Here is a 27,032-nt window from a genome sequence, read left to right as displayed (position 1 = left end):
TTCGACCCACCGTACGCCACTTTACATATATCTATATCTATATCTATATCTATATCTATATATATATATTATATATTATATATATATATATATATATATTATATATATATATATATATATAATATATATGTTATATATATATATATATATATATATATATAATTATATTATATATATATGAATAATAGATGTGTGTGCGTGAGTGTGTGTGTGCGTGTGTATGTGTATATTGTGTAACATATGCATGGTCTAATCTTGAGCCCCCTCCAATGTTTGCCCCCCCAATCCAAAACTGCTTCCGGCGCGCCTGGATTCTAACGTAAAGATAACATTGAATTGCTCTGTAACTTTAATGGCGAAAATTCGATCGAGTCACAAACTGTTTCATAACAGGTGAGGAGTGAGATTAGTGCCTGGTAAAGTCGTTTGACCGTATAATACCCAACTTCTGCTTTCTGTCCCAAACAGCCTGCTGCACATCAGCAAAATCATGAGAGAGAGAGAGAGAGAGAGAGAGAGAGAGAGAGAGAGAGAGCTCTTGTCTCAGGATTTATGTTTATCGAACACTTTATTTAACAATCACTTCTCTCAAGTGGCTCATTTTCTCGTCCTTAAATAACTCCCCTCACATGTCCAGTCTTTGTACAGTTACATAATGACCCCCGTCCCCCTCCCCCCCCCCCCCCTTTTCAAGCACCTTTAACATTGAGGGTACAATTGTCATGTCGTTTGTAGCTCCATGATGAGACTGAAGACCTTGCTACTTCGTGGTAGAGCAATTATTATATCAGGCGCATTTGTCTGCGGTCACATTCGCATTGAATGTTGTTATGGCGACAAATCTGCTACGCTTGGGTGCTCCCGGTAGTCTGCTGTATTACGGCTGTACCATCGACTTATGTATCGAAAAACACAGACTCCCTGGCCTGTGTTCTGTAATAGCGGGCTCATGTGCGTGCGTGCGTGTGTTCGGTGAGGAATTAACATTCAGACGTTCAGTTTATGCAGTGCGTTTAATATCATTGTTTTAGCTGGTGCCTTATGCCACTGAAAATAGAATTTTTCATCAGAAAGATGTATTACAGAGAAAATGGGACAGTGTTTAATTGTGATCAATACGGATTTGGCAGCATTTGTATGTGAGAAGAATACGTCAAACAGCACACCACGGGAGTCTGACAAGTTTATATCTTTGGCAGGATATTCGAAAATGATTATGTGTTGGTGATTATTCGCTAACAAAGACAAAGGAAAACATTGGCCTCGACGCAAGTTGGTTATCCAATCAATGGAGTAGCTGAGCACATCAAAGTCAGGCACGGGTCAACGACTTCGCTTTTGTTTCATCGCAGCTTCAGTGTTTGTTCAGGGGCGATGGAGTTGTCACTAACTCTTTTACGCTAGCTCTCCAATGTTTACCATCATTCTGTGCTCACTACAGACAAACAAGCTTTAGATGGGCGATAGTGCGGAATATCATATCCTTTCCGTTGTAATGTCCTCATCATTTGGGATGTGCAGGTGGTAAGTGCATATACAGCCTTGTCTCATTTTTGTGCATAGATTTGTTCAAATTATACTTGATTGAAGAGTCAATTCTACGACATGAACAAGGAGACTGAAAAGCTAGGATAATGCAAATATGTTTACATAGTAAAAGTAAACATACTAGTAGCACATGATAATATAATTGTATAATTAACAGCTCCTTGCTTGCTCCTTGCTTGTTTGCTTCTAATTACTTGTCGTCAAAGATATGCGAACGTTTAAATCCATAACTAATAGGCCCTACTTCTTGTCCGATTTTGACGAAACTCTAGGCCTATATACCATTCTGTCAGTCCTATTTTTTGTCTCATGAAAGCTATCTTCAGCATGAAGAGGAATTGCGCTTTAAGTTGGCATATTGATATATTTTTTAATTGACTGATCTCTCTTTCCATTGAACTCTATTATATCTGTCCAGACGGAAGAAATGAAGGAGCGATCGAGCATCGCCTAAAAATAGCGAGTTTCGCCGCCATGAGCTTCCAAAAGGAAAGCAAGAAGACGAGGAAGCGGACTGGCAAGTTTGGAAAAGCGGGTAAGGTTTCCCCGCTCAACACGACCGCGGAACAAAATATGGAAACGAAGCCCTCGAGTGGCAACGGCAACGGGACGGACGTTGACGTCGAGAATGGTTTCACGAACTTATTGACGGAGGACCCGTCGCGGGCGAGCAGTGATGGCGGCGACAAATTCAAGGACGTGAAACGAAACAAGCGACTGTCTACCGCAGGAGGAACAGGTGATTATGCGAGTGTCGTGCAAGCTCTTTTTTTTTTTTTTAGATTGTTGGCTCCTGGTTTGAGTATAATACCCGGGATCTTTTTTTTTTTTTTTTTTTTTTTTTTTTTTTTTTTTTTTTTTTTTTTTGACGCTGTTTCGAGATTTGGTAGCTACCGAGACGTAAAATGTAGTACTTTAACTCCCTAGCAACGATACGTTTACTTTGCCCAATACTCGCCAAAATTCAAACTTTCCATCACGTACAATAACAAACATCAGATAAGCACTACTCAGGGAACTTCAAAAAACAGACAGACAGACAAACAAACAAACAAACAAACAAACAACAGAATAAATCGGATTAAGAAAATGGGACTTCTCAAGTGGTTTTCGGCACAATTTGTTTTCCTTGAGAGCACGTAAATACTAAGGGCAGCGGAGTACTACCTGTACATAGGCTTGTCCGTTCATCGCATTGATGCCATGGGAGTAAGGAAACACCCTGGTCGGAGGGTATCCGATGGGGGTACAAAATTCTCCACATTAACTTTAGTCAGGAAAGGCTGGGACGATGATCCGCTTGCTAAAACACAAATCTCCCCTATTGGACCTAATAGCCACGCCAACAAAATGGGTAGCACACGTGTCTGTCAACTACAATGTATATTGTGATTACCAAAACCGATCTAAGAATCGATCTTGTTATTGTCTTCTTTGTATGAGACCACCGCATACAATTCTCGCTATCGCCAATGACGTAAAAAGTACCCGGATGTGGCTTTCTCGTCAAGATTTAGTTCACTTGGTAGCAAGGGCACTTCCGGCGCGGGGCATAATTTGCACAACGCTAGCGTGCGCGTACGTGTACCTTACCTATAGCGCAGCGCCGACCACGGATACTAGTACATGTACTAGTACAGCAGGCCGCTGTACTGCCCGAGCCAGCGAGTGGCCAGGCCTGTCATACTCGTACACTGTAGTCCCCGCCGCCGGCGGCCGGCCTTTCTTGCTATAGCTAGCATGCATGCACCACTCACTGCACGCAGCGCATAAGCTAACACATACCGGTACGGCGTACATCACAGATCAGTCATCTCTGCATACGCTGAAAATATGCTGGAAAATATTCACCCACCTGGATATACAGTATATCGTCATGGAATGCCCATCTTTTTTCTTTATTTGTTCTCTGTCGAAATGTCGCGAACACAATCGGGAACGAACAGTTATCTCGAACTTATCCTGTCTCCAAAGCAATTTCTTCCAAGTAAGTACGTACAATGCACGTACGTAGGCACTGTGCTAGGCCTACTACCTAATGCTACTACCACTACTAGTAAGTCGCGCGTGCACGTACTGCGCTGTGGAGTCACCCGCAAACTTCACCCACGCTGCCACGTCACGTCTCGCATGCCAGTAAGGGTCCTATTTCTGCAGATTTTTTTCATTTATTGTCGTGCGAACAACACATGGCAGCTTCGCAGCAACAACCAATAGTTGTAGTAACAGCAATTTCTTAAGAATGGAGAAATTTCAAATCATATTAAAGCTGTAATTCAAGTCGAGAAAACCGGAAGTACACGTAGAATACAGTCGGTTGTGTGTGTAAATCGCATTAGTCACGTATCACGCGCGTACGAACGGAAGTGACTTTGCTACCGGACTATCCCATAATGCACCGTAAATGACGCTTAAATCAACATCCGGGTACTTTTTACGTCATTGGCGATAGCGAGAATTGATCTTTGTGACAGTCTGAACAATATTATTTGAACGCCTATGCGGTCTGCTTCTTTTTCCTCCCTTCCTCTAATTGTTGGCAGTTCAAGCCCCTGTCACACTTTGCTGGATAGGTCAGCCGTAAAAGAAAGATTTTGCTCATCCGTTGTTCAAATCGTCAATCCGGTGGACAAAGTGTAAATTTTCCTTTTTAGAGGAGCGTACATACACGGTCTAGCCGCCGAACAAAACACACCTTGGGCGATTGTGCACAGGACAGTGGAACGCGTGCAAATGCATGAGAAACGAATAAGAGCCGCATGCTCACAGGACAGAACGCACGAGGAACAAAAAATGGGTGACGCATGAACCGTGCGTACGCGTTTAATGTGCTGTACATAGCCGTTCCATCCGTCCCATTTCTTGCGGCAACGGACTCTACAGGAGGCCTAGCGGATGGAAACGCGTGGAAAACGACAGAATACGGTACCAGATACAGGAGAAAACGTACAACTATCGGACAAGGGTCAGATCGCGCTATCCGTTTTTGGCGAGAGAGAGAGAAAAAAAAAACATTTGCCTGTGCATGCACAAAGTTTTCTGGCCGCTTTGACGGAAATCAGCGGAAGATAAACCTACCTCCAAAGAATAAAAAGGAAATGAAACGCATTTTAACGGATATCAACGTATGCCAAAAATTTACATTCGTTTGAATGCGTTTGCCATATCCGGCAAAGTGTGACAGGGGCATTAGCAATCGGTTACCATTAGAGGACTGTTCATTAGTACAAGATCATACTTTAATGAGACCATTGAAGGGGCATTCCAGACGATTTTCATAATTACACATCCCATAGTACATAAATCATTGGCTCCATAGATTTTTGGAATTCATTGTGGCCCTTGAGCGGAGAAATTGATACTCTGAAAACCACATGCAAATTACACTGAACAAAGATGATGACATAGGAGCCTGACGTAATATTTTATAATTTGTAGTAATGCAATTCTATTCCATTATCACTTGCTTAACAAGTTCACCTGCGTATAGAACCATGGAGGTACAATGTTTGTTTGTACCTCCATATAGAACTTGCTTTCTCCTTTTATTGTGCTTCCATGAGCCCCTACTCATGCATTATTGTTGTGAGGCTGCCATGTCGTCATCCTTGTTCATTGTAATTTGATGAATACATTTTAAAGACACTCATATTCCTCATCCCAATCACCACAAATTCTGAAACTCGGCACTTAGTGTAACCAATTTATAGTTGTTCATGATATGAAAACTCTGGAAATCATCCGGAAGTCTCTTTTATTTAAAGGAGCTTTCCGTGAGAAATATTTTAAACCGTCATTGATATCTCAAATGCTCCACTCCTGACTGTCCACTGATATACATTGTATGAGGTCGCGTAGCGGCATGTCAGAATTTTCCAAGCGACAAACCCCTTTGTCCCAACTTTTTCTGTATCCGCCTGCAATGTCACGCAAATATGCTAGTGAATACGACATCTCGGACTTGTTTACTTGCCTACTTGTGTATGATAATGTGCCTGCTTTTGCTTCACCGAACACAGTGACTGATTGAAACATGTCTGTTAAAACCCGTTGAAGACTAAATAATAGTCCCAAGTATACTCGGGCAGCACGGTGTCTATGGATGGCAAATGCGTATTGTAGCAAAATCAGCCCGTCCTCGACGGGTTGATATTTTTTTATTTAGATATGAACCTTGCCAAGGTATGATCAATTAAATCTCTGTTGCACTTTCCCCTCCCCCTTCATCCCCCTCCCCCTCCCCCGACATCACCCTGCCCACTTCTTCAATCATTTCCGTCCTCGTATTATAGGCCTATACCTTCTTTTGTCCTGCCGTTAACATAATCTTTCTGAAATAATGTTTATTTTATTTGCGGCATACAGTTTCAACAGTTGAAAATAGAGAACCATTTAACATGACAAACCAAACAGACAATAAGAAAAAGAAAAAGAATATGCTCCAAAGTAAGAAAGAAAAGAAAAAGAAAAAGAATATCCTCCAAACAGACGAATAAAAAACAACAATTTACTCAGAACTCGGTGGGCGTGCCGTTTTTGTAGTCATGTGCTTCTAAAGAGTTAAAAATTGAAACAGCATACTTGAATTGCACTTATGAATGTTGGAGCTATAACTCTTTAAGGCAAACTGTGGGCCTGCTTATCTATTTTTGTTTGATTTTTTTTTTTTTGGTGTGTGTTTCACACAATGTACTATTATTTGATATCTCCTAGGATGAATCAGAACTTTGTTCATTGATTTCATAAGACAGTACTATGCCTTTTCCATATATTTGATATTTCGGGAAGCAATAAACGAACGTTTCACGCTCATGAATATACGTAATCCTGTCTCACCTCGTCTTCTTTAACCTCTTTATACCTGACATTTTAGTTCATGCTTTGTTTTCTAATCTACATGGGAAAAAATCACACATTATTTTAATTCAGATGTCGGCATCGATGCGAACATTATCTCTGGGCCAAAAAACCCGAACGTTGCCAACGCCGAACTCATCGGCTACTTCGGTCATCTGGCGATATCGGCTGACCCCAACATCGCCATCGACTTGGAGTACCTGGAGCTGATCCTTCGGCGGGGAGCCGACATCAATTGCACGGACAGCTACGGCCAGACGGTACTTCACGAGGTGAGTTGAAAATTCACTTTGAATACTCTGAATTACAGTGGTCCTATATGCTGTAATGGATTGGTATAAAGAGGATAGTGTGTCGAATGTTTATGTGGCATTTGTTTTCTTGTGCCATAGTCCCCTAAAGAAAACAGTGCACAATAAAGGAGGCCATACCGTGCGAAATAGTCATGATGTTGTATGCCAAATTTCACATATAGATTTTAAGAGTTAATAGTAGAATCATAAAGTGAATTTCTCATGACCGGCCTGAAAGAAAACAGGCAGAAACTCACTGAAAAAAGCAGAGAGAAACAAACTGTAAATCGGAAATATTCATCGCAATCCAAGCATTTTTTTTTCCAACCGAGACATAGAAAAAACGAGTTGGTCCTTCATTGACGAAATAGAAAGGGGGAGAGGGAGAGAAGGAAAACACGGTAAGAAAATTTCTGAAATTAAAAGCCAGTATCATGTTGAAAGTTTTAATGACATGTGCCATAATGTTATCATCCTTGTTGCTACTGCGCAGTGGTTTTGTTATGTTTTGTTTTGTTTCTCGTTTTTGCCATTGTCACAGAGAAACCGCAAAGTAGACAACAATTTTGAATTAAGTATATAACTTAACGAATTGTCATGACTTTAGGGAAAAAAAGTAAACCGTGATATAAATATTCATGCTGCTGTGGTATAACAGGTTGCACGTACATGGGACCCGGATGTTGCAGTGTTTCTCATTGATCGGGGCAGCCGGGTGGACCAGGCCGACTCCTACGGCAGGACTCCGCTACACGTCGCCGCTACCGTCAACTTTCCAGGGATGGTTGAAGTCCTTCTCGATCGTGGAGGTATATATCCGTCTAAGATACATGAATTATTTCTTGGGAAATCTAAAGAAAGATCTTAATAATTCAAATTCATGAAATATACTTTCGTCGACATATTTTCATTGCAACTCATTTACAAATTGCCCTACATCGACGTAAATAAGCACTGAATTGATTAGTGTTTTATTATATAGTAGCCATGATAAAAAATCATGTGCGTACATACTCGAGCAGAATTCGATCTACGATCACCTGATCACCGGACAGGCGTCATGTCCACTAGACCACCGAGCTTTCGCCCAACTACAAATGTTGGTTCTAATCCTTATAGCACGAAAAGCATTTCATGAATTTGAATAATCACACAGTATCCGCTGCATGCTAAGGATTAGAACCAAAGCTTGCTGTCGAGCGAAAGCTCGGTGGTCAAGTGGAGATGACGCCTGTACGGTGATTAGGAGGTCGTAGGTTAGAATCCTGCTCGAATATGTACGTCCATGATTTTTTATCATGGCTAAGACTAAAACACTGATGAATTCAGTGCTTATTTACGTCGATGTTGGGCAATCTGTCAATCAGTTGCAGATCTTTTGAAAATTTTGACAGTTTACAGTCCCCAAACTGCCGTTTGTAGCCATATTTTTTTTTCTTTTTTTTTTTTGCTTTGGAAATTAAAGGGGGGGGGGGGGGCGCACCGGGTGCAAATGCTGGCAATTACTGGCAGCAACATCAGGTGAATGACATAACGATTAAATGCGAGTAAGCGAAGAGAGCGAGCTTGAAAATTTTGACATTTTACAGTAAAAAAAAAATACCATTTGGAGCTATATTTTTTTCGCTCTGGAAATAAAGGGGGAGGGCGCGACGGGCGCAATTACCAGCAATTACTGGCAGCAACATCAGGAGAAAGGCATAACAATTAAATGCGAGCGAGCGGAGCGAGCGAGCTTGAATATTTTGACATTTTACAGTAAAAAAAACAACCTGCCGTTTGTTCGTATATTTTTTCGCTTTGGAATTTAAGGGGGGCGCATCGGCGCAACTCCTAGCAATTACTGGCAGCAATATCAGGAGAGCATAACGATTACATGCGAGCGAGCGGAGCGAGCGAGCTTGAAAGTTTTACATTTTACAGTCCAAAAGCTGCCGTTCTTAGCCGTATTTTTTCGCTTTGGAAATCAAGGGAGGGGGCGCACCGGGCGGAACTGCTGGCAATTACTGGCAACAACGTCAGGTGAATTGCATAACGATTAAATGCGAGCGAGCAAAGAGAGGGAGCTTGAAAATTTTACATTTTAAAGTCCCAAAACTGCCGTTCTTAGCCATATTTTTTTCGCTTTGGAAATTAAGGGAGGGGGGCGCACCGGGCGGAACTGCTGGCAATTACTGGCAGCAACATCAGGTGAATTACATAACGATTAAATGCGAGCGAGCGAAGAGAGGGAGCTTGAAAATTTTAAAGTCCCAAAACTGCCGTTCTTAGCCATATTTTTTCGCTTTGGAAATTAAGGGAGGGGGGCGCACCGGGCGGAACTGCTGGCAATTACTGGCAGCAACATCAGGTGAATTGCATAACGATTAAATGCGAGCGAGCTTGAAAATTTTACATTTTACAGTCCAAAAACTGCCGTTCTCAGCCATATTTTTTTCGCTTTGGAAATTAAGGGGGGGGGGGGGGGTGGAGCGCATGCCACCGGGCGCAACAGCTGGCAATTACTGGCAGCAACATCAGGTGAATTGCATAACGATTCAATGCGAGCGAGCGAAGAGAGCGAGCTTGAAAATTTGGACATTTTACAGTAGAAAAACTGCCGTTTGTAGCTATATGTTTTTTTTCGCTTTGGAAATTAAGGGGGGGGGGGGGGCACCGGGCGCAACTGCAGACAATTACTGGCAGTAACATCAGGGGAATTGCATAAGAATTAAATGCGAGCGAGCTTGAAAATTTTGACATTTTACAGTCCAAAAAACTGCCGTTTGAAGCTATATCTTTTTTGCTTTCAAAATTAATGGGGCGCACCGGGCGCAACTGCTGGCAATTACTGGCAGCAATTTTAGGAGAATTTAAATGCGAGCGAACGGAGCGAGCGAGCTTAAAAATTGTGACATTTTACAGTCAAAAACTGCCGTTTGTAGCTATTATATATATATATATATATATATATATATATATACAAATATATATATATATATATATTTTTTTTTTTTTTTTTTGCAGTAAGGGGGGGGGGGGGGCGCACCGGGTGCAATGGAGCTGCAGCAATTACTGGCAGCAACTTCAGGAGAATGGCATTACGACTAAATGCCAGCGAGCGGAGCGAGCGGAGCGAGCGAGCTTGAAAATGTTGACATTTTACAGTCCCAAAACTGCCGTTTGTAGCTATACTTTTTCGCTTTGGAAATTAAGAGATGGCGGGGGGTGGGGGGACGCCCGGTGCGCCCCTCCCCCCGGATCTGCTACTGGTAGTCAGGGTGTCGGTTTATGTTCATGACTGGGGGAGGTATGACCAGCGAGGTGGCGTCGAAGTGACCAAGCATGGGAAGGATGTCCAAAATCTATCTAAATAGTAAACACTGTATAGAATACACGTGTACTAGTAAATATGTATAAAATCAGTGCTGCCAGAACCAGGGGTGCGAATTGTTTTTGCCCTCGATTTTTTTTTTTTTTTTGTCCCCGATGCCCCCCCCCCCCCCCCCCCAAAAAAAAAAAAAAAAAAAAAAAAAAAAAAAATTACAAAAAAGTATTATTATTTAGGGTCCGGCGTTGAGGTCGCTCTTAGACTGAAGTTTTTTTTTTTTTTTTTTTTTTTTTTTTTTTTTTTTTTAAGGGTCTGAAGGGGGGTGCGTTCGCACCCAACGCACCCCCCCCCCCCTGGTGACGCCCATGCTATCTATCTATCAATTTATCTATCTACCTTATCTCTCCCTCCTGTCCACCGTATATGTGGACTTCGCAGCGGACATAGAGTACGCAACAAAGGGCGAAAATCAAACTCCTCTTCACTACGCAGCGCGGAACGACGCCTGTAAGACACTTCGAGCTTTGTCAAGAGAGGCGCCTCCCTGCAGGCGAGAGACTACAAGGAAGGACGCCGCTACAGGTCGCCGCAGAATACGGTCTGGATACATTCCGTTGTTCTCATCTTTCATTGATATTTGAAGAGTTTGTTTGCAAAAACCGATAAGTCCATTTTTGAAGATTTTGAAGTACGGTCTCTGTCATAAAGTACAAAATAATACCTTTTAAATGATATATTGGTCACTACATAAAGTACATTTTTGAAGTTATGGTCAAAAGCAGCAAAAATTTTCTTATTATTCTCTTTATTTTTCTTGAACTTTAATCGCAAATATCTCCATTTGGCAAATATGGACTTATCGGTTTTTGCAAACAAACTCTTCATTTCTTAAAGTATCATCGTCTTGTTATTATCATGTTTTGCATATTTTTATTCGCTGACAAAGTATTGTATCCCACTGTTGTGTACATCTAGGCAGACATGATTTCTAAGAAATTTGTCCAATAAATCATTTATGGAGATTCTTACAGGTAACTTAAAGGGCCTGTATCCTTTTATATTTCTCATTTTCTATCCTTAATTGCATGTACCTGGTACCACTGAAATTAACGTTTTCGGACGTATTTCCATTATCTTTACCGGTATCTCTCAATAAAAAGAAACCAACAAAAACAATTCAAAACAGCAACAGCAGCAACAACAACAAAAACATGAAAAACAACCAACCAACCAACCAAATAAACAAACAAACAAACAAACAAACAAACAAACAAGACCAATCAAAATAAGAGAAGAAATAGTCTATATTATATCCTTGTATAATATTCTGGTAAGACTTTAATACGAAATGGCTATAATGACACTGCCCTTTTGGAGAACATTGTGAACATTGAATACGTAGGCTAAAGACGCTTACTTACTGTTAGTTTATTACTCGTCCGTCCAGATCGCAGCGAGACAGCCAGACTGCTGCTCGAATCGGGAGGGACGGCGTCAGACACGGACGACTCCGGCCACTCAGCCATGCAGTTTATGGTCACGAAGATGCCCCACGTGGTATGTTTTCACTTATCAAAATTGCCTTACAAAATATTATCATACAGATCCGTTGAGGCTCTGTCGAATTAAGAATCTCAACGGGGACTGGTTATGACAAGGACAAGAGCTACAGATTGCAATAAAGTAATGTAATAACAGCATGCATTTATAATAATAAAGCAACTTAGTGAAAAGACGTCTGTGCTGTGTTTATCAAAGATATACTAAAAACAAACAAATAAAACAAACAAAACGAACAAAACCAAAACACACACACACAATGGAAATGTTGATATGATCCTGCCTTCGGAATTGTACATAATTTATACGCACCCAATTGCATGATCATAATAGTATGAAAAGGTATTCTAATCTACCTTTGCCTTTCGTTACCATTCATAATCTATAAGAAACCCTAAAGACAAAGATCGAAATGTTAAGGTTACTATAACTAAGAATTATTAAACATCCCTCTTCCGAACTGCTGCGGTTAGTGACTTTACACCACTTGTTAAATAAAAACGCGTAAAGTATATTCCAAAGACAAAAAAAAAAATGATATTGACAAGGAGTATCCAGAATGTTTTTGTCCCAAAGGACGCGAAAATAGTTGGGGAAAAGTCATAGCATTCATCAACAATTCATGCCGGCGCACTTTGGCGTCGCAAGGACCCACTCAGTAGCATGACGAGCGAGTTCTGAATTTGGACCTCGCACTATCAGTCTATTAATAGGTGGCTACCCCCTCCTAATCCGCCTCGTTGTAACATAGTTGTCCTGTATTGCAAGGTTGGGCACTCTAACAATCACCAAAGAAAGAGGTTATCATATATCTATCTCGCTACTATTTTCCTTATAGGCAATGACAGCGTTGAATCAATTTTACAACTGTGACCGCCCAAGCCGGAAGCAGTACTTTGACCTGCATCTACTGGAACCACTGAAAAAGAAATCGAACAGGAACGTTTATGCGCGGACAGTGGTAAGAACTGTGATCTCCCTTCTCCTGTACTATAGCTAAGGATGCTGGTATTGTGGAATGCGATCCCAGACATTCATGATCAGTTGTTGAATCATTCACGTCATTACAAGATTATATTATATATGTTAAGGAGCCCATCATCACTTTTGTTTGGTTGTATTATTGCTTGGTTTTATTATTGTTCTTTATTCCCCAATGCTCTCGTCGATCGTTCGCATAGGCCTACTATAGTTTCCCATAGAAAATTTGACCCTGTATAGTACTTCCGACTTAGTTATCCATTCGCATTCAAGTTAGACATAAGTTTACACTATCTTGTCATTTACAGAAAGCAGCGATCTGCAGTGTAAAGATCGAGAGATACAGTATATCTAGTAAGTTACCCCCTCCCAAAAGAAAAAAAACAACAACAACACAACCAACAAGCAAAAGCAAAAACTAGCAACAAACGAACGAAAATGCTGGGGCCCCGCGCAAACTGTTATATCTGTAAAGAGTTCCTTTATGACCTTTAAACCATTATTGCCTTATTTCATTAAAAGACAGGGAAAATAATATATCAAACGTTTTCATCACGTCCTTTTCCCTACAACTTTTTCTCGGTACGTGTATATTCATTGAAAATAGCTGCTATCTTATGTTTTTTTCAAAATATATTTAGAGATTATACCAAACTGTGACTTCAGTGGTTATTTCTCTATTCAGTTTAGATAAGTCATACTTTTTATCATAATTACTCCTGCTTTGTTCATGTTACGCTTTCTATACTTAACTTACCAATATTATTGATTTCATATATTTTCTTTATGCTTTTCATGACTTAATTATGAAAGATCTGTAGGTCTATTTACCATTACTATAGTCTTTGTTCACATTAGCATGATGTAAGCAGAGTCACCTCAGCAATTTTGATACCAATGTATTTTTAGCATCATTATAACACCGGTATACCTTACATTCGTTCGATCTGCAGCTTCAGTCCATTGTAGACTTCAACCAGCTGGAGTTGATTGTGCATCCCGTGATCAGAAAGCTCGTGGAAGTGAAGTGGACGCGGTTTGGCAGGTAATGCATGCAGTCTTCACTTTACACTTTTTGCGTCACTTTACAAGCGATTACATTATGCACCCCCCCCCCCCCCCCCACATACACACACAAAGAATTAAAAACGAAACCACTAAAAAAAATCAACATCAACAAAATACAAGACTACAATGATTGAACTAATTACGATGCTTATTTCGATGAAAATTAGAATGATATTGTGGTAATTAAGATTTATGAACGTTTTTTTTTCATTCTCAGCTGTCCTTTGCCTGTCATACGCGTGGGCGAGGATTGTCTTATAGAAGGAATAATGGTATGATGGGCGGGCAAATCGGAATTATTTCCTTTGCAAGGACAATGGTCAAGATCAATAAAATGAATGGGTAATCATTACTGTAGTTTGTCTCGATGTCTAATTTGATACAGGTCAAATGTCAAGGGGATTTTTTTTTTCTTTCTATAGAACACATGGTTATCAGCTACAGAAAAAACACGAAAACGTATATACAATTATTTATTTTTGCTCCATTTACTTCCAATTGTGTCTCGCAGGTTTGGTGCCTACAAACAGCTGGCCTTTAATTTGCTTTTCATTCTGATGTGGACAGTTCTGGCTTTAAGTCTGGACACGCCTTTCCGGTTTGTTCTACCCGCTGACATATGGCGTCTTGTCTTGGAGGTGAGGGAGGGTTCCCTCTACAAATCATTTACCAAGGGTTTTTTTTTAATGGAAATGATAATTTTGAATATAATGATAAAAAACCCGGCAAAGAATAAAGAACGCATGATAATCATGAGTATAGTTATATAAGGATAATCCAGCAAGGAATCAAGAACATTCGACTTTGTGAAAATAAGATGAGCGCTCGAGGGAAGTTATGAAATTCATTTTAAAAAAAATGAGGACAGCTCTTCATAATGTTTTAACGATTACATTTCTTGGGTATTTTTCTTTTTAACTTTCCGTGTGATTGATGTATAATCTCCATTCATGAGGATAAGATATAATATAGTTGTGGTATGCAGAAATATATTCTCCTTGATATATTATTGTGTTATTGGGAAAACTGAAAACAAATGAATCAAAAAGCAATTATACCAAATGAGACTTTGCGCAAGAAATGGATAGGTATAGTCATCTTCATCCAGTGACCACGAATGATAATGATAATGAAAACAATAATAATAATAATAATAATAATAATAATGATAATAATGATAATAATAATGATAATATCAATATTATATCATAATAATAATTATTATCATAATAACAATAGAATTATTAATACAAGCAATAATAATAATGATAATCAAGATAATAATGATAATGACAATGATAATGATAATGATAAAGAGTAATAACAATAACGACAACGATCAACGTGACGCTACCGCCAAGAAACTCTTCATTCCTTGTTAAATTCTGTTTACATTTTTATTGACTAATCTAATCCAAAAAACGCTCTCAGGAAATAATTCCAAATGAAAGTTCTGGTTTCTATAAGTTGAATTTCTTTGACTATAGCGCTTACCATCGGTGTGTTCATGAGTTTCGAGTTGTCTCTTTATAGGAATCTGGAGAATAACATTATAACAGTAATGATGTGCACTCGCCTTTCTTCATAATGTTGTTACTTTGCAGATCTCCGGAGTTCTATTAACTCTATTCCAGATTTTCCAAGAGCTGAAGGAATTCTTTGATTCAAAGGCAATCTTCTTGGTAAGACTTGTATATACCTACTTTGCCGTGACCTGCACATAAAGAACATTCCAGTGTATAGACAAACTAACAAAACACAAATAAGATTAAAAGTATACAGAGTGTGCAGAAACACTCATAAGATATTATGCAGTGAGTGGTATCAATTCATTGATGTTTCATGGTCTTCGTCGCAAGAAATTATTATCATTATTTGCTCAAATCCACCTGTACGATGTTCTTGGTAAGATGTTTAGTACAAAGCTAATGTAAAACAGTCCATCATAATAATGGTGAGGCACATTCTTGTCATCTCTATCGTTTGTGATCTGATATATCGATAAATACACACACACACACACACACAAACACACACACACACACAAACGCGCGAATGATTTTAGCGTTTGAGCATTGGATGATGATCGGGATGTAATGATCATGAGATATAGTTTTGTAGTAATATGACATTGAGACATATAATAGTTTTCTGAACAGACTATAATTTTTTTCACCGAAGAGAAAATCTTATTGGCATTTAAACATCTAGGTACAAATAGTAAGAGTCATTCTCTTTTGTTTATCCTTACTTTGGTCTTAATTGTACCCGTGCTCCTCATCCTGTTCCCCTCACTAGGCTTTTGTTGGAACCTACACTCAACAAGCTTTGCTTTTTAGTAGGTTCCATCGTATTTCTCTTCGCATCCTTTACTTTGATTGAAAATGACACATCGACCGTTATGTGTTACTTTTGTATTCCTATTTCTTCATGTATATATCCAAGCTGGACATTCTGTATTATATTTTGTTATATACCATGTACTTTCCATCGAGAAATACGAAAATAAATTGAAAAAATTGAAATGAAAATAATTCTACATGATACACATCGTATAAAATACACGTTTTGGCAGACAGCTACAAAAAGCTACTAGTCTACATAAAATGTGAATTGCCTAGATTTCAGCTTTGAATATATAGGCCATTATCGGGATAGAAGAAAAATCTGGTTTTTGCTGACGTGTATAATGTCAATTATTTTCTTTGCTTTACTTTATATGACAATATGAGACATTTTAATGATGTGTTTTGCGCAGAAAATTATCAGGATATAATTCTTTGAATACAAGAATCCCCCTTACTTCATATTCGAAAACTGATCTCACATAATTATGAGAACAGAAATGGAAGAAATGGCGGATGAGTGACATTAAACGTGACTACGAGTACGCCCATCCGAGATGGCCACAAGAAAAGCAATACCTGGACCAAGAGATTGCAGCCATCAAGGACAAGTCGCCATCCTACTTCGCCGATGCATGGTAAGTGACTCTTTAGGCGTGTCTTCATCAGCCCGAAGTTTCAAAATAGCGCGCTATCTTGCGGTCACCAAACTAGTCCGATGTCAAAATAGCGCGCTATCTGTGTAGTGAAGACGCAGATAGCGCGCTATTTGATCGGGAAAATTTCCCCCAAAATCTTGGTCTTTTCAGAACAGATACCACAGAAGATGGACCAACAGCAAAGTAAAACGGCCCTGAACAGGGTAAGAAAATGAAGATTAGCAGGGCGGATCAAGGAATTCCGTAAAGGGGGGGGGGGGGGGGGTGCGCCTTTACAACATTAAAAGTGACGCATGGCTCTGTGTATTAGTACAAATCAATGCATGACAATATTGACCAATCAAATCGCAGAGATTCTAAAGCCTATTTTCTGATACATGATATTTGTATCATGTCTGTGATGTCTCACTTTCTCTGATACCATCGTATCTTCCGATGCTGGCAGGAATGGATTCGACTGGTTCGTCTACATCTCCCTGCTCTGCGTCAGCATCCTTCACGTGGTCGACATCTTCATCGACTTGGACAGACTGAGCCAAGCCACCTTCGAGCTCTTCTCGATCGTCATCATTCTCGTCTGGATCAGACTGATGAAGAGCGTGCGAGCTTTCCGCTCACTCGGTAAACTCCTCACTCCGCATCCTCACGATTTGATTCGATCCGATTCGATTTGATTTGATTTAATATGATTTAATTTAATTTGATTTAATTCGATTCGATTTGATTTGATTTTATTTGATCGGACGTATGTTTCTGTACCCTTATAAAATGTACATTATTTAATAAGACACAAACGGCCTCCCATATCCGCCGCTGTGATCACCAGGTCTTTTAAGGGGTTTAGATTCGACACTTTTGACAAATGTCGTGTTTGCTGACTTTGATTAATTCACTGCACTGGAGTGGGTAGTGCCTTGATTGGTTGCGGATGGACTGCAACTCAAAATCTGCGCATATTTCATAAAGACACACACTGATATACAAATTGCCCTCCATCGACGTAAATAAGCACTGAATTGATCAGTGTTTTAGTAGAAGCCATGATAAAAAATCATGGGCGTTCAAACTCGAGCAGGATTCAAATGTACGCCCATAATTTTTTATCATGGCTACTACTAAAACACTGATCAATTCAGTGCTTATTTACGTCGATGGAGGGCAATAGTTTTGTCAATCAGTTGCAATGAAAATACCTCGACGCAAGAATTTCATGAATTTGAAAACACACACATTGTATAGTAACTTGGTACAACTATACTTACGTTTCTATTTCATATGAATAAGTTACAGTTGGTATAGGGACTTTCTGCTATTAAACCTGCATCAAATCACTTACCTAGAAATGTTACTCGCATGACTTTTCGCAAGGCTGAGGAAGGACGGAAAGTATTGTAACATACAAGATTTCTGCTCTGTCTGTACCTTGTTGACAACAAGCCCGAAATACAATCTCTTGGCAAATGTAATAAGAGTCATACACTACTTACATCAGTATAAGTTTGATCGCAAAGCGAGATAAGTGTAAGTCTTAAAAATCTTAAAGTTTTAAAGTTCATCATTAAGTATAACAAAATAAACCTTTCCACTCTCACCCTATTTGTTGAGTAACAAAGAATATTATGAAGTTATGACATCAATTACTTAATCTTTTTTAGGTTTTGTTTTTGTTGTAGCTGCTATCGCAAATATCTCACATTATTAAAAAAAAGAATGGCGTTAACACTTTTTGCGATTAAACTTTTCAATTATTCTTGTGATTTTTCTTTCTTTTTCTTCCTATATCTTACAGGGCCTTTCATTGTCATGCTTGGTTTGGTGCTCAATGACTTCGGCGTCTTCATATTCCTTTACGCCAACTTCTACATCCCCTACGGTGAGATTTGACGTAGATCTTGAAAATGGAAATGGTAATATTTACAACTTCGTGTACACTCAAACTCGTGTTTGATGTTTTCCCGATAAATAAAGCCTGGGTCATGAATTATAACTCTTTGTACACCAGTTGAGTGCTACTGCATAAATATCTTATAGGCCTAAGATCATTCTTTGTTAGTAATCCCTCATAAAAAGACACAACAATCAACCAAACATAGGGTACAAATAAGTCAAAGAAAGGAAGTGAAATAGAAGCAGTTGTATGCCTCAACATTGTCCCCACACATTTAACCTGTATCCCTATACGTCATCCCACCCGCATCACTACCCACATTCAGCAAACTTACTTAAATTTGAGACACAGATTAGGCCTATATCGTCTACTCGTTAATAAATAGCTACAATAGTGACCGTGATACAATCTTGTTCCATACATCAACACTATGATGCCATAATCTTGCTGTTCTGCTTGATTTCAACTGCATATCACAGTAAGCAAACTTTGATCGGATACAATAAATCTATTACGTGAAATATGATTTTATTGAAATTGACATCAATATTGTATAATAAACACACAAAGACTGTATCAAAGAGATCCTCGCCTCTATAAGTACATTCTAGATTGTACCGTTTGGGGAAAAAAATAATTATGTTGTTTAATCATTGATTGTGCTTGTTTTGACGACAGCCTGTGCCTTCTGGATGAATTTTGGTGGGGTGCGCGTTGCTAACGGAACCATTGCCAGCATGGCAACCGTAGACCAGATGATGTACAGTCTATTCCGGATCACACTGGTCGATGAATACGAATTTGATGTAAGTTTCTTTCTCCACAGTTTTAGCCCATCAATCATTCATATGAATAATAATGTATCTCTCTTGTTTTTGCATAGCCATTCAGAATCAAGAACTCTATTTATGTAGATTCATTTCATAGCTGTGGCGGCTAAAGTGGGCATCTTATCTAGTGTACGGAATAAAAGTTGTACTATTCTTTGTGTTGGTTTTGCAGTAGGCCTAGTAACTACACTGGACAGCAAAAGAAAGTACCCACTTCTGTCAAAAGCTGTACACAAAAAATCACCCCCTAGAAATAAACAATTTTTGTACACAGGTGTGCTACAATGGCCCTTACTAATCACATGCACATAGGCAAGTGAATGTCTTAATAACAAAGAAAAATTTGACATGCACAGCATGTTGGTCATTGAATCAAAAGTCCCACACAAAAGCACTTTCCACCATGCAAAAATGGCCACTGAATGGACAACATTTTTAAACAACCAACATTGATCCAAGGTCTGCAGGAGGAATGGACAGAACTTCCCCAGGACTACGCCAGATAGCTTGTCCAGAGCATGCGTCAGAGATGCCTGGAATGTGTCCAGGCATGAGGAGGACATACACATTATTGAAAATTGATGTTTGTGACTGTTTTTTTTCTTCGTCCTGTGACACTGAGTTTTGTGTAAAACTTGTAAGGCTCATTCTGTTACATTTTGTGACTTTTGATTCAGTGACCAAGATGTTGTATGTACATGTCATTTTTTTCTTTGTAAAAGATAATCACTTGCTATTGGGTATGTGATTACTAATGGATATTGCAGCATACCTGTGTACAAAAATTGTTTATTTCTAGGGGGGGGGGGGGATTTTGTGTGCGGTCTTTAACATAAGTGGGTACTTTCTATTGCTGTGAAGTGTTTTTCAGTTTAGTATAATCATATTCATGTGTATTAACTTATAAAAAGGAAAAGAGATCAATAGTGTCATTTTTTTTTTCATCGTAATGTTACCAGTATCATTAACATTAGTAGCATAATTTCATATACAATGTATGTGCATTATAAGCAGTAGTAGAAGCAGCAGTAGCTGCAATAGCAGTAGTAGTAATACTAATAGTAGTAGTAGTAGGTAGTAGTAGTAGTAGTAGTAGTAGTAGTAGTAGTAGTAGTAGTAGTAGTAGTAGATAGCAGTATAGTAGTAGAAGTAATCGTCGTGCTAGTGGTAGTGGTAGTGGTAGTGGTAGTGGTAGTGGTGCATGACGGTAGGAGGAACCAGCAATTCATTCCTGCATCATTATTGACATCCTCTATTAAAAATATTTGAAACTGATGAGAAAATAGGAATAATAATGATGATGATAATAATATTAATTATAATAATAATAATGATAGTAATAATAATGATAATGATAATGATCATAATAATAATAAAAATGATAATACATGTAATAATAATAATAAAAAATAATAATGATATTAATAATGATAATAACAATAATGATAATTATATCAATTTATAAAACACAAAACCTATACACATATATTCTTCTGCGCTGCAAAAGTTTCTGATAATACTCAAACCCAAATCAGTATAGGGCCTACACTGCCAGTAATCTTCCAGTTTATGTTTACTGGCCCTGACCTCTGCATACGTCTTTCCGCATTTTTTTAAATCTTTTCTTCCTATCAAATTGTTTTTCTCCTCCGTCTAGTTGATGCGCGAAGAGAACGCGATCATGGCGTACATCCTGCTCGTGTCATTCCTAACGATCTCCGCCGTCCTCTGCCTTAATGTGCTCATTGCCATGCTCTCTAACACATTCCAAAGGTATGGTAGTGGAGTTGGTAGACAGTGTACGTCGTGGAGTAGTAACACATTTTCTGCAACCTCCACCCCCCCCCCCCCCCTTCATCCTGCTATAATTAATAAGGTCTTCTTTATCCAGGGGAGCCTCTTCAATCCTGCCACTGCTGTACCAGGGGTTCCTGTCACTGTTATTACCTTAGTGTTGCTAGGTATTCATTTATACACCTGGGTCGAGAGGGACGTGGTGGGTAATAAGCATCTTCTCCAAGGACGTATGCGCACTGGGCGGGAAGAGAACTCGACGGGTCCTCAGATTGGGTGTCCGGAGTCTTATCCACCATGTCCACTATGCCATAGCGCCCCATTATGTAACGCACACACGCCATCAGCAGTAATTTACTCCCACCCACACCACATAAACACACGCTATCATAAGTCACTTTTTTGACATTCAATACAGATCGTCAGTGCTATTGATAAATGTGCTATACCACACCTGCTATCAAACTCCCATCAATAGTTCATAGTTTGCTGTCATTAATTTTCATGAAGTCTTGTCGATTTGTAATCCGGCGACACATTCATTACACTAATATTATTATTGTTTCAGGAGTTGATCATAATAAAAGCCTATAGTAAACTGTGCCTATCTGTTTATTAAAAGCAGATTACAAGGAAAGGAAAGGGAAGAAGAAGAAGAAGAAGAAGAAGAAGAAGAAGAAGAAGAAGAAGAAATAAAAAGAAGCAGGAGAGAGGAGGAGGGAAAACTAGTCACAAATCACTAATAGGCATATGAATATTGTTCATCGTGTTTACTGCCCTCTGCCGTCAGGATCTACGACAACGCGACAGCCATTGCCCTCATCCAGCAGGCAAAGATCACGCTAGCCATCGAGGACGGACTTTTCGAGAGGACGAGGAAAAAATACGACAAGTACATCCGGGAACACTGCAGCCCGCTCAGCGTCTACTACGACGACGATGTCGTGACTGAAGAAGGAGAGGATTTAAAGAAGGCTACTTTCCATATCCAGGTTAACCTTGTAGCACTTTATTCGGGTTTCTCGAAATTCTTCTTTTGGAAGGGTGCAGTATTTAGACTTAAAGGGATCGTACAGTTTTCATTGAGACCTAATTTCATGTTGCTAACATTTTTGGTGAGATAATGAGAAACCTCTTATGAAATATGAAAGATCATGTAATTGTATGAGGAATTCAACGTTTATTTGATGAAAATTGGTTTTGAAATGGCTGAGATATCCAAAAAGAGTGATTCTAATAAAGTGTGGCACCCACACTTTATTACGATCGCTTTGTTTTACTTTGTTTTTTGATGTGTCAGTCATTTCAAACCCGATTTCCATCAAATAAACTTTGAATTCCTCTTAAAATGGTATGCTCTGTACTATATGATAAGTGTTTTCTTGGTACTTGTATCTCGCAAAAAGTTAAAAGACCAATTCTCATTTCCACCAATATTGTACGTCCGGATAATTTTCAGAATTTTGCATTTGAACAACTTTTAAACGGTTTTACTGAGCCAAGTTTCAAAATTTCATATTAGGCGTTTTCACATCAGCCCGATGTTTCGAAATAGCGCGCTATTTTGCTGACTATTTTCTGCGAAAAATATCTCGAGCTTGGATTTTTATCGGGCTGATGTGAAAACGCCTAATTATTGGGATGAGGAGTAACAATGCTTTCAAAATTCATACTAAATTACAGTAAACAAGGATTGTGACACGCAGCTTGACATAAGCACATTACTATTTCTGTATATTAAATGGGTTAGTCAAATACCGGTTAGTGATTGGCTATATAGACACAGTCACGTGATGGAGGTACATTCTTGTAATGTATGTTATGTATGGTATGTTCCCAATGTCCCCCCCCCCCCCCCACCACACACACACACACACACACACACACTCTCTTGAAACTTAATTTAACGGAATTTATATTCCGAATGCTCTCTGCCTTTATTATCGTACAGAATTCTTTGATGGAACTGGAAGAATTTCTGCAGGATCAGAAGAATCCAGCCCAGATGCAAGGCATCGCGCGTCTGAATAGGAAAGTCGACATACTCACCGAGAGGAATAATGTCATGTTTGCGAAGATGCAGGCTGACATGGAGACCATGCAAGAACATTTGAAGAACCTCGTCGAACAACAGCAACAGGTGGCACAGGGGAGAGGGAACGATGATGATAGTGATGATGGGAAAGGAGAACAGAGTGATGGAGAGGACAGAGGAGGAGGAGGAGATGGAGGGGGAGGAAGAGGAAGAGGAAGAGGAGGATTAAATGATGGTAGTTATGACAACGGCGGAGGAGATGACAGAAAGAGAGGACAAAAAGGAGGAGGAGGAGAGCGAGGTGGCACGAGAAGAGGGAGGAGGAGACAAGATAGACGGAGGGATGATGATGATGATGATGACGGCAGTGACGTCAGAAGGAGAGGGAGACAAAGGAGGAAGACAAAGGATCACGAAGAGCTGAGTAGGAGCAACTACACTGACAGAGCCGAACAACAATCAGACACGAGAAGTACATGTAGTAAGTATAACATAATAGCCTGAAAGATATTACAGTCACTAGACATGCTAGAGGTGTGTGTGTAGTGTTTGTGTGTGTGTTTGTTTTCAGAATGATAAACTGTATGTGTGTGTTTTCTCGCGTACATACAGCTGTTATAATTATGTAAGTGTCTTTGCGTCGAGTGTGGCTTATGATCGTCCGTTGTGTGTTGTGTGTGGATGCCTGACTCCACTATCATTCGGAGGCAAAATGTCATCGAAAATTGTATGATACACGCTTCAAACTCCGACACAACTTGGACGGAACAGAGTTCAAAAAGGTAGCAAAGTCCCTCAATAAGATCTAATATAGTTTTAAAAGCCATCACAAAATTCTGTATTCCAATTGAATGCATTTCATGACATGGCCTATTATAAACTGCTCTGAAATACCACATTAGGAGTAAGAGCACATATTGGATGCAGATTATCCACTTTATGATTTTAATTTCTTTTTTTTTACCGATGCCAGGAACTTTGCATCTGTCAAAGAATTCAACCTGGGACATCGAAATCGACGATGATAACGATCCTACGGTGACCTCGCCAAGGTTTCTGCCTAAGCATACAACAGGAAGAAGAAGTTCTCTCTTTGATAATGCAATGGAATTTCAGCGTCTAGGGTAAGATATCCAATTTTGACTAAGAACATTATGAGGGATACAAGGGTAAGATAATATGTCTAAATGAAATGCGAACTGTTAACAGTTAATCTGTAAATTACGTAATGATTCCGATTCCGTTCGTGATTCGTTTATAGACATTTTTCTTTTTCGGGTCCTTTTTCGGATTAAAGAACCTTGTAATAACGAGCGTGTATCCTTTTCGGATTAAAGAACCTTCGGAATAACGAGCGTGTATCCTTTTCGGATTAAAGAACCTTAGCTATAGGAATCAAGAACCTTTACTCTATTTTTCATATCAGCGAGCCTTCGGAGTAACAAACCCTATTTCATTTTCGGAATAACAAACCTTCGGAATAACGCCACAAATGTTTGGATTACGAACATCTACGTACAGGTGTGGAGAGAATTTGTGTGCGTCGGAATAATAAACATCGTAGTCCTCCATAGTTACGCATTTGGTCTCGCAGGATTTACTTCGAATTGTGTTACAGTGAGTCAAAAAAAAATGAAACAGGGAATATCACAATGAACATTATGTTCAATGCTGCTTTTTGATATGCTATGGCGACCTCGACGGTGGTGCTTGAGTCCTGCACACACCCGTGCAATACATTATCTTTAAATACAGCCTTCTGATCTGATCGTTTTGTCATGGATTCGTCATTATAATTCTAACGTAATTCCCAGGGCTATGGTGCCTGTTTCGAGTTAAAGGACAGGGCAAAATAGGGTCACCTCCTATTGTTGTCCGTAATAGCATACTGGAGGTATACTCACTTCAATAATATGCTATCTACGTTTGACGCAGGCCCGGCTCATTGCTTCCGCCAATAACGGCAACGATGGAGGGTGGCGGAGACGCTGCACAAAGGTACGATATGGGATTCCGCTATACAGCAATCGTTAAGAGGATGCATTGCCTGAAAATTGGCTTTTGAAATCAAGAAAACGCATAAAACAATATCATTATCAAAGACAATTCTTTCAGTGACCGGACATCAAGATTAAACACAAGTTGTGGGCGATGCCCAGCTGCGTTTGATCTGAAGTTTTATCTGATCACAAAACCATTTTCTAGCTCTTATCACGATGTTTCAAGTCTGAGAAGTTTATTTCAAGGAGAGATTCAAGCCAATGGCGACCACTTCTTCAGTTCACGAGTTCCAATGCACTTGGTGCGGTGGTCGCGCATCACACATACAAGTCACCTTTTGACATCAGTGGCCGCAGCGTATAATAAAGCAATTGACATTAAACACAATTTACGATGGTTTACGAGTTTACAGTATTTTGAAAAATAATGATCACATCACTAATCTTCATCAGCTCAAAAAGCGTTCTTTTACACTAGTTCACAAACAATAGCTATTTTGTTCTCAATGCAGAGCGAGACTGCTTCGAAGCGACAGTAAGATGGAGCGGAAACTCCGGAGACAGCGTGAGGAGTACCTCCAGCAAAAGCTGAACAGTTCGCTCAATGCCACCGAAACGAGCTTCGTCGACGTGCCGCGCCCGAAGGACGAACCCTTGGCGGACATCATTCGGATGAGGCAGTCGGCATTACGTGGTGGGTTTCTTTATTGCCACACATTTGCAATTGCAACACATTATGTCACAAATTTGCAATTACAACTCCGCTTTGGATGACAAGTTTGTCGAACATTTGGAATTGCAACACCTCTTGGGTTGACGATCTTGTTTCTGAGGAGCCGGTGTCAAAATCGATCATTGGAACTTAGGGTAGTTGCCCTAGCTGAACTTACCTGCAGATTTCTGAAGACATGTTGCATTAGCATTCATTGCTCTAACATTCATCCTGAATTTGACAATAGATAACGATTCTAATTGGTTAAAAATGTCTGACGTAATTTTGATCAATGAGGGTCTACCACAAAGAGAGAGGAAACGAGATCTATATTCAGGTGGATAGAGTATGAATAAGTGTGAAACTGACCGAAAAGAATTAAAAACGCTGGAATTTCACTAACGTCATAATTTTGTATACGACAATAAGATCTATAGAAACGGCAAAGGCCCCGACACTTTCATGAGCGTAATTTATGTTATGCGCTGGGTGTGGCGTAAAGGTAACTATCCGGAGGAGTATTCTCGGATAATCAATTTTCCTATCATGAAAGCACATTATTGTGATTAACAACTTTGTTCCACCGTGGTTAGATCGTTACCTTGGACTAACCGACACGTCATTGATATGTTGGGGCTTTCTTCCGAAATTTGCTGTCACGTAATCCCATATGTTTCAATTGAGTTTACGCCATCCGTTATTCTCTTTTGTTCCCCTCCTATTTTCTTTCCATTACGTGTGTTCCCCTTTTCTCTTCTTTTTCTACCTCCTTTCTCCCCGACTTCAAATTGTCCTCCTCCTTTCCTTTTATACGTAATCTCATTCCTCCTGCTTTCACTATTTACTTGTTCTTCTTCCCCTTCACTCCTTCTCCTAACTCCTTCCCATTATCTGTCGTATTTCTTTTTGCTCTATCTTAATTCAACAGATTGATGCAAATAAAATGAGAATGCGGAAGGATTCCAGACACGCCTCCAACAGTTGTCCAAGACGATCGAGGACAAGGCCGTCATGAGGAAGACATTTCAACAATGTTTCGATGAATAACGATGGTCATCGCAATCATTCATCATCATCATCATCACCATCACTATCACCATCTCGCCATCGCCATCACCATCATCATCACCATCACCACCACCATCATCATCA

The 27,032-nt window shown here is 39.6% G+C and overlaps 1 pseudogene; it reads left to right on the top strand.

The window, feature by feature from the left end:
- LOC139720505 (uncharacterized) overlaps nucleotides 1–26,813 on the top strand; it is a 34,687-nt pseudogene extending 7,874 nt beyond the window's left edge.
- Nucleotides 26,814–27,032: the final 219 nt, after the last annotated feature.

Source organism: Diadema antillarum, unplaced genomic scaffold (genome assembly GCF_040938485.1).
Source record: "Diadema antillarum isolate AM-2024a unplaced genomic scaffold, OU_Dant_1.0 scf00000128, whole genome shotgun sequence".
In the NCBI taxonomy this organism is placed as follows: domain Eukaryota; kingdom Metazoa; phylum Echinodermata; class Echinoidea; order Diadematoida; family Diadematidae; genus Diadema; species Diadema antillarum.
Note: the sequence above shows the minus strand (reverse complement) of the source record. Positions and strands in the feature narration are given on the sequence as shown.